The sequence below is a fragment of the Rhinichthys klamathensis genome, unplaced genomic scaffold, assembly GCF_029890125.1.
Source record: "Rhinichthys klamathensis goyatoka isolate OS25496 unplaced genomic scaffold, OSU_Roscu_1.1 h1tg001402l_1, whole genome shotgun sequence".
NCBI lineage: Eukaryota > Metazoa > Chordata > Actinopteri > Cypriniformes > Leuciscidae > Rhinichthys > Rhinichthys klamathensis.
The window spans coordinates 1-6,957 of record NW_026607440.1 but is presented as its reverse complement, the minus strand read 5'-3'; the positions used below and the strand labels follow the sequence as shown (position 1 = coordinate 6,957).

General features: G+C 40.8%; 1 long non-coding RNA gene across 1 annotated transcript; it reads left to right on the top strand.

Moving 5' to 3' along the window:
• The first annotated feature begins 448 nt into the window (after positions 1-448).
• On the top strand, positions 449-2,726 carry LOC130079877 (uncharacterized). Its single transcript, XR_008806621.1, has 3 exons — positions 449-491; positions 809-932; positions 2,622-2,726. It is a non-coding gene; the product is annotated as an uncharacterized LOC130079877 (long non-coding RNA).
• Positions 2,727-6,957: the final 4,231 nt, after the last annotated feature.

The window sequence follows — 6,957 nt, the reverse complement described above, 5'->3', positions numbered from 1 at the left end:
GTGTTCTTCAGTGTGTCCTTCAGTGTGTTCTTCAGTGTGTCCTTCAGTGTGTCCTTCAGTGTGTTCTTCAGTGTCTCCTTCAGTGTGTTCTTCAGTGTGTCCTTCAGTGTGTCCTTCAGTGTGTCCTTCAGTGTGTTCTTCAGTGTGTTCTTCAGTGTGTTCTTCAGTGTGTCCTTCAGTGTGTTCTTCAGTGTGTCCTTCAGTGTGTCCTTCAGTGTGTTCTTCAGTGTGTCCTTCAGTGTGTCCTTCAGTGTGTTCTTCAGTGTCTCCTTCAGTGTGTTCTTCAGTGTGTTCTTCAGTGTGTCCTTCAGTGTGTCCTTCAGTGTGTCCTTCAGTGTGTTCTTCAGTGTGTTCTTCAGTGTGTTCTTCAGTGTGTCCTTCAGTGTGTTCCTGTAATCAGTGTTTAAGAGCAGAAAACGAAGCGTTACAGTAGATCTTGTGTTTCCCGTAGGTTTAAGGAGAACCGAATGGACGACGTCTGGCTGGTGGATGTGAGTGACCCTTCTTGCAGATGATGTTACTGTAGTGTGTGTGTTGTGCTGTAGTTTTATGCGGTGTGTGTGTCTGATGAGTGTGTGTTTGTCTGATGAGTGTTTGTGTTTGTGTGTGTGTCTGAGCTGTGTATTGTGCTTTAGTTTTATGCACCATGGTGTGTGTAGTTCTATGCCCCGTGGTTTGTGTGTCTGATGTGTGTGTGTGTAGTTCTATGCCCCGTGGTGTGTGTGGCTGATGTGTGTGTGTGTGTGTAGTTCTATGACCTGTGGTTTGTGTGTCTGATGTGTGTGTGTGTGTGTGTGTGTGTGTGTAGTTCTATGCCCCGTGGTGTGGATACTGTAAGAAGCTGGAGCCGGTCTGGCAGGAGGTCGGAGCAGAACTCACACACTCAGGGTCGCCGGTGCGAGTCGGGAAGATGGACGCCACTGCATACTCGGGTGATCGATCTCACACACACTCTCTCACACACACACACACACACACACACACACACACAGAGTCTCCGCACACACACACACACACACACACACACACACAGACAGAGTCTCCGCACACACACACACACACACACACACACACACACACACACACACACACACACACACACACACACACACACACACACAGACAGACAGACAGAAAGAGTCTCCACACACAGACAGAGTCTCCGCACACACACACACACACACACACACACACACAGACAGAGTCTCCGCACACACACACACACACACACACACACACACACACACACACACACACACACACACACACAGACAGACAGAAAGAGTCTCCACACACAGACAGAGTCTCCGCACACACACACACATTAGGGTCGTCATTAGTGGTTTCCAAACAAGTTTCCACACAAGACTGCGAGTGAATGGTAGTTTTTCTTGCGTAGCTCGACTCTCAGTCACACAGACTCAGTCCTGCCGTCACAGAAACTCGAGCTCAGGAAAGCCTGGAGATCAGATTTGTTTTAGTTAAAATGACATTAAAAAGGAGTCGGTTTAGAGTTGGGACATTTTTACAATTTTCAATGGCGATATATCACGGCAGAAATATATACAAGTGGTCCTCATTCAGTTTCTGAAAACAATTTACCAGTTCATAATAAAACCGAAGAACAAGAAGCATTATAAAACTGTTAGTTCCAATCCTTGATTCTGATGGGTCAATAGCTGTGTTTTATTCACGATAAAACACGGCTATGTATCACTACACAACACCCCTAGCAACCGCTCTTGGCAACTTGCCAAACACATGTTTGATCTATTGATATTGTTCATTGTATAGTAGAGTATTGTGAGAGATCGAGTAAGTGAGTGTACCTGCATCTACAGTAGACAGCATTTTCCTTCAGGTCAGTCCTACATTCATAATAAAATTTGAATGTGCGCAGCGATATCCTTTTAACAGTTCTGGGGTTTTCCGTGCCGATAGTCATCTGTCAGTTGCGTGATCACAAGTTTGAGTCCTTTCAATGTAAAAGTCTCCTCTACTGACTGACACACTCATAAACACAGTGTTTGCCGACATCTAATGGCGAAATAATGTATGTAACTTCTGTTGCTGTTTACGGCCAGGGACTATTTTATCCAGCGGAAGGAAGACTTTTAGTGATTTTACTTCTTTAAAGTTGCATAGATACATATTTTTCGGCTTTAATATTTGTATTGTGTGGGAACCGTTTTATAAAAGCAATAAGGTACTCGAGGCTAGTACCTCATTGCTTACTTAGGACATATGAATACAACAGAAGAAAGATCCTAATGAACGAACCCTAACTTCAGGGACAGCGGGACTGTGACTGCACTACAGATCTGAAGAAACACTCGTTATCGGGGACGAGTGAGATTGAAGAGAAAACATTTCAGCATAAAGCTGCAACATAACACAGTGAAAACTGAAGATCTAAATACTGTTGAATCCTCTTTTCACCAACAGTTTACATTCACTTAGACGTAACTGCATGTTTTTAACTCGATCTCACAGGCAGCAGAACACATAAGAGGAGAACACAGATTATATGAAAATCCCAATGAAATGTTGACAGGTGCTGTTTACGTGTTAATAACCGTTATTGCTGTGTCATGTGACTGGTTGTTGATGTGTTGATGCAGGAATGGCCTCAGAGTTCGGCGTGCGAGGATATCCCACCATTAAACTGTGAGTCTGTCCCCAACATTATTAACATTTTAAAATCTCTGTGTTCAAAGTTGAAGAGTTTGGCAGCTAATTGATCTAAAAGGGATCATGACATCTTTAGACATATAAGAGTTCTTTGTACCATTAAAACATCATCCTCATTATAAACAAAGCATTTATTTATTCAAGCTCCAAAAACAGCATGGGTGCTTCTCATTTCTTATTTGTGCATCCTCGTTTCCTTTCCTCGCTTCCTTCCCTCGCGTCTCAGCTCCACCCCCTGTAGGACGCGAGGGAAGGCTGCAAGGAAAGAAAATGAGGACGGAGGAATCGAATGAAAGCTTTTTTTATACATTGGAATACTTGATCACTCGAGCGTCACTTCACTGCGTCATCAGCAGCGCTCAAAGGATCTGCCCTTATGTTGTTAAAGTTTGTTTATTTAAGAAATTCATAATAAATAATAATAAAGCAAGATACCTTGTTGAAATATGTGAGTTGTGTGGTTTATGTAAACTACAAAAGTAAAGTATAAATTCAAATGATTGTGACAGATGTGAAGGGGGAGGAGAATTGATACGTGCGTCATGTTTAGTCGATAAAACTCTTCCGCAAAGGGTACACCTGTGTTGTAATGTTTTCCCATACTCTTTGTTTGGGGTTTTTATATGCTGGGGTGCCAGACAGGAATCCTCGCTCATCGCTCCTCTGGAAGCTCCTCACTCCTCGATCCTCGCCTCCTCGCGGTGCAATTAGAGAATTGAGATGTCCTTCAAGATGGCTGAGCTCGATTGGTTTCCGGGTCATAGGATGGAGGACGGAGGAGCGAGGAGACGAGGAGGGATATTGAGAAGCACCCCTTGTTTTGATATTGCGATATCTGTGATGTCACACAGGCAAATATATTTGCATATGCCTGCCTCCAGAGTGAGACATCGACCAATAGTTATACATCACACCATAGGCTCCGCCCACTGGCGTTCAGTCAAGTAACGGCTGACATTTGCGTTCACTGGATATGCATATTGCGTCATAATCAAACTGAAGCCATTATAATGACTGACGCTGTCTACACTGATACAGTATACAGTGTGTGTTCAGATTATAATGACTGGCGCTGTCTACACTGATACAGTATACAATGTGTGTTCAGATTATAATGACTGACGCTGTCTACAATGATAATGACTTACACTGTCTACACTGATACAGTATACAGTGTGTGTTCAGATTATAATGACTGACGCTGTCTACACTGATACAGTATACAGATGTGTGTTCAGATTATAATGACTGACGCTGTCTACACTGATGCAGTATACAGTGTGTGTTCGGATTATAATGACTGACGCTGTCTACACTGATACAGTATACAGTGTGTGTTCAGATTATAATGACTGACGCTGTCTACACTGATACAGTATACAGATGTATGTTCAGATTATAATGACTGACGCTGTCTACACTTATACAGTATACAGATGTGTGTTCAGATTATAATGACTGACGCTGTCTACACTGATACGGTATACAGTGTGTGTTCAGATTATAATGACTGACGCTGTCTACACTGATACAGTATACAGATGTGTGTTCAGATTATAATGACTGACGCTGTCTACACTGATACAGTATACAGATGTGTGTTCAGATTATAATGACTGACGCTGTCTACACTTATACAGTATACAGTGTGTGTTCAGATTATAATGACTGACGCTGTCTACACTTATACAGTATACAGTGTGTGTTCAGATTATAATGACTGACGCTGTCTACACTGATACAGTATACAGATGTGTGTTCAGATTATAATGACTGAAGCTGTCTACACTGATACAGTATACAGTGTGTGTTCAGATTATAATGACTGACGCTGTCTACACTGATACAGTATACAGTGTGTGTTCAGATTATAATGACTGACGCTGTCTACACTGATACAGTATACAGTGTGTGTTCAGATTATAATGACTGACGCTGTCTACACTGATACAGTATACAGTGTGTTCAGATTATAATGACTGATGCTGTCTACACTGATACAGTATACAGTGTGTGTTCAGATTATAATGACTGACGCTGTCTACACTGATGCAGTATACAGTGTGTGTTCAGATTATAATGACTGACGCTGTCTACACTGATGCAGTATACAGATGTGTGTTCAGATTATAATGACTGACGCTGTCTACACTGATACAGTATACAGTGTGTGTTCAGATTATAATGACTGACGCTGTCTACACTGATACAGTATACAGTGTGTGTTCAGATTATAATGACTGACGCTGTCTACACTGATACAGTATACAGTGTGTGTTCAGATTATAATGACTGACGCTGTCTACACTTATACAGTATACAGATGTGTGTTCAGATTATAATGACTGACGCTGTCTACACTTATACAGTATACAGATGTGTGTTCAGATTATAATGACTGACGCTGTCTACACTTATACAGTATACAGATGTGTGTTCAGATTATAATGACTGACGCTGTCTACACTGATACAGTATACAGTGTGTGTTCAGATTATAATGACTGACGCTGTCTACACTGATACAGTATACAGATGTGTGTTCAGATTATAATGACTGACGCTGTCTACACTGATACAGTATACAGTGTGTGTTCAGATTATAATGACTGACGCTGTCTACACTTATACAGTATACAGATGTGTGTTCAGATTATAATGACTGACGCTGTCTACACTTATACAGTATACAGTGTGTGTTCAGATTATAATGACTGACGCTGTCTACACTTATACAGTATACAGATGTGTGTTCAGATTATAATGACTGACGCTGTCTACACTTATACAGTATACAGTGTGTGTTCAGATTATAATGACTGACGCTGTCTACACTTATACAGTATACAGTGTGTGTTCAGATTATAATGACTGACGCTGTCTACACTTATACAGTATACAGATGTGTGTTCAGATTATAATGACTGACGCTGTCTACACTTATACAGTATACAGTGTGTGTTCAGATTATAATGACTGACGCTGTCTACACTTATACAGTATACAGATGTGTGTTCAGATTATAATGACTGACGCTGTCTACACTTATACAGTATACAGTGTGTGTTCAGATTATAATGACTGACGCTGTCTACACTTATACAGTATACAGTGTGTGTTCAGATTATAATGACTGACGCTGTCTACACTTATACAGTATACAGTGTGTGTTCAGATTATAATGACTGACGCTGTCTACACTGATACAGTATACAGTGTGTGTTCAGATTATAATGACTGACGCTGTCTACACTTATACAGTATACAGATGTGTGTTCAGATTATAATGACTGACGCTGTCTACACTTATACAGTATACAGATGTGTGTTCAGATTATAATGACTGACGCTGTCTACACTTATACAGTATACAGATGTGTGTTCAGATTATAATGACTGACGCTGTCTACACTGATACAGTATACAGTGTGTGTTCAGATTATAATGACTGACGCTGTCTACACTGATACAGTATACAGATGTGTGTTCAGATTATAATGACTGACGCTGTCTACACTGATACAGTATACAGATGTGTGTTCAGATTATAATGACTGACGCTGTCTACACTGATACAGTATACAGTGTGTGTTCAGATTATGACTGACGCTGTCTACACTGATACAGTATACAGATGTGTGTTCAGATTATAATGACTGACGCTGTCTACACTGATACAGTATACAGTGTGTGTTCAGATTATAATGACTGACGCTGTCTACACTTATACAGTATACAGATGTGTGTTCAGATTATAATGACTGACGCTGTCTACACTGATACAGTATACAGTGTGTGTTCAGATTATAATGACTGACGCTGTCTACACTTATACAGTATACAGATGTGTGTTCAGATTATAATGACTGACGCTGTCTACACTGATACAGTATACAGATGTGTGTTCAGATTATAATGACTGACGCTGTCTACACTGATACAGTATACAGTGTGTGTTCAGATTAAAATGACTGACGCTGTCTACACTTATACAGTATACAATGTGTGTTCAGATTATAATGACTGACACTGTCTACACTGATACAGTATACAGTGTGTGTTTAGATTATAATGACTGACGCTGTCTACACTGATACAGTATACAGTGTGTGTTCAGATTATAATGACTGACGCTGTCTACACTGATACAGTATACAGTGTGTGTTCAGATTATAATGACTGACGCTGTCTACACTTATACAGTATACAATGTGTGTTCAGATTATAATGACTGACGCTGTCTACACTGATGCAGTATACAGTGTGT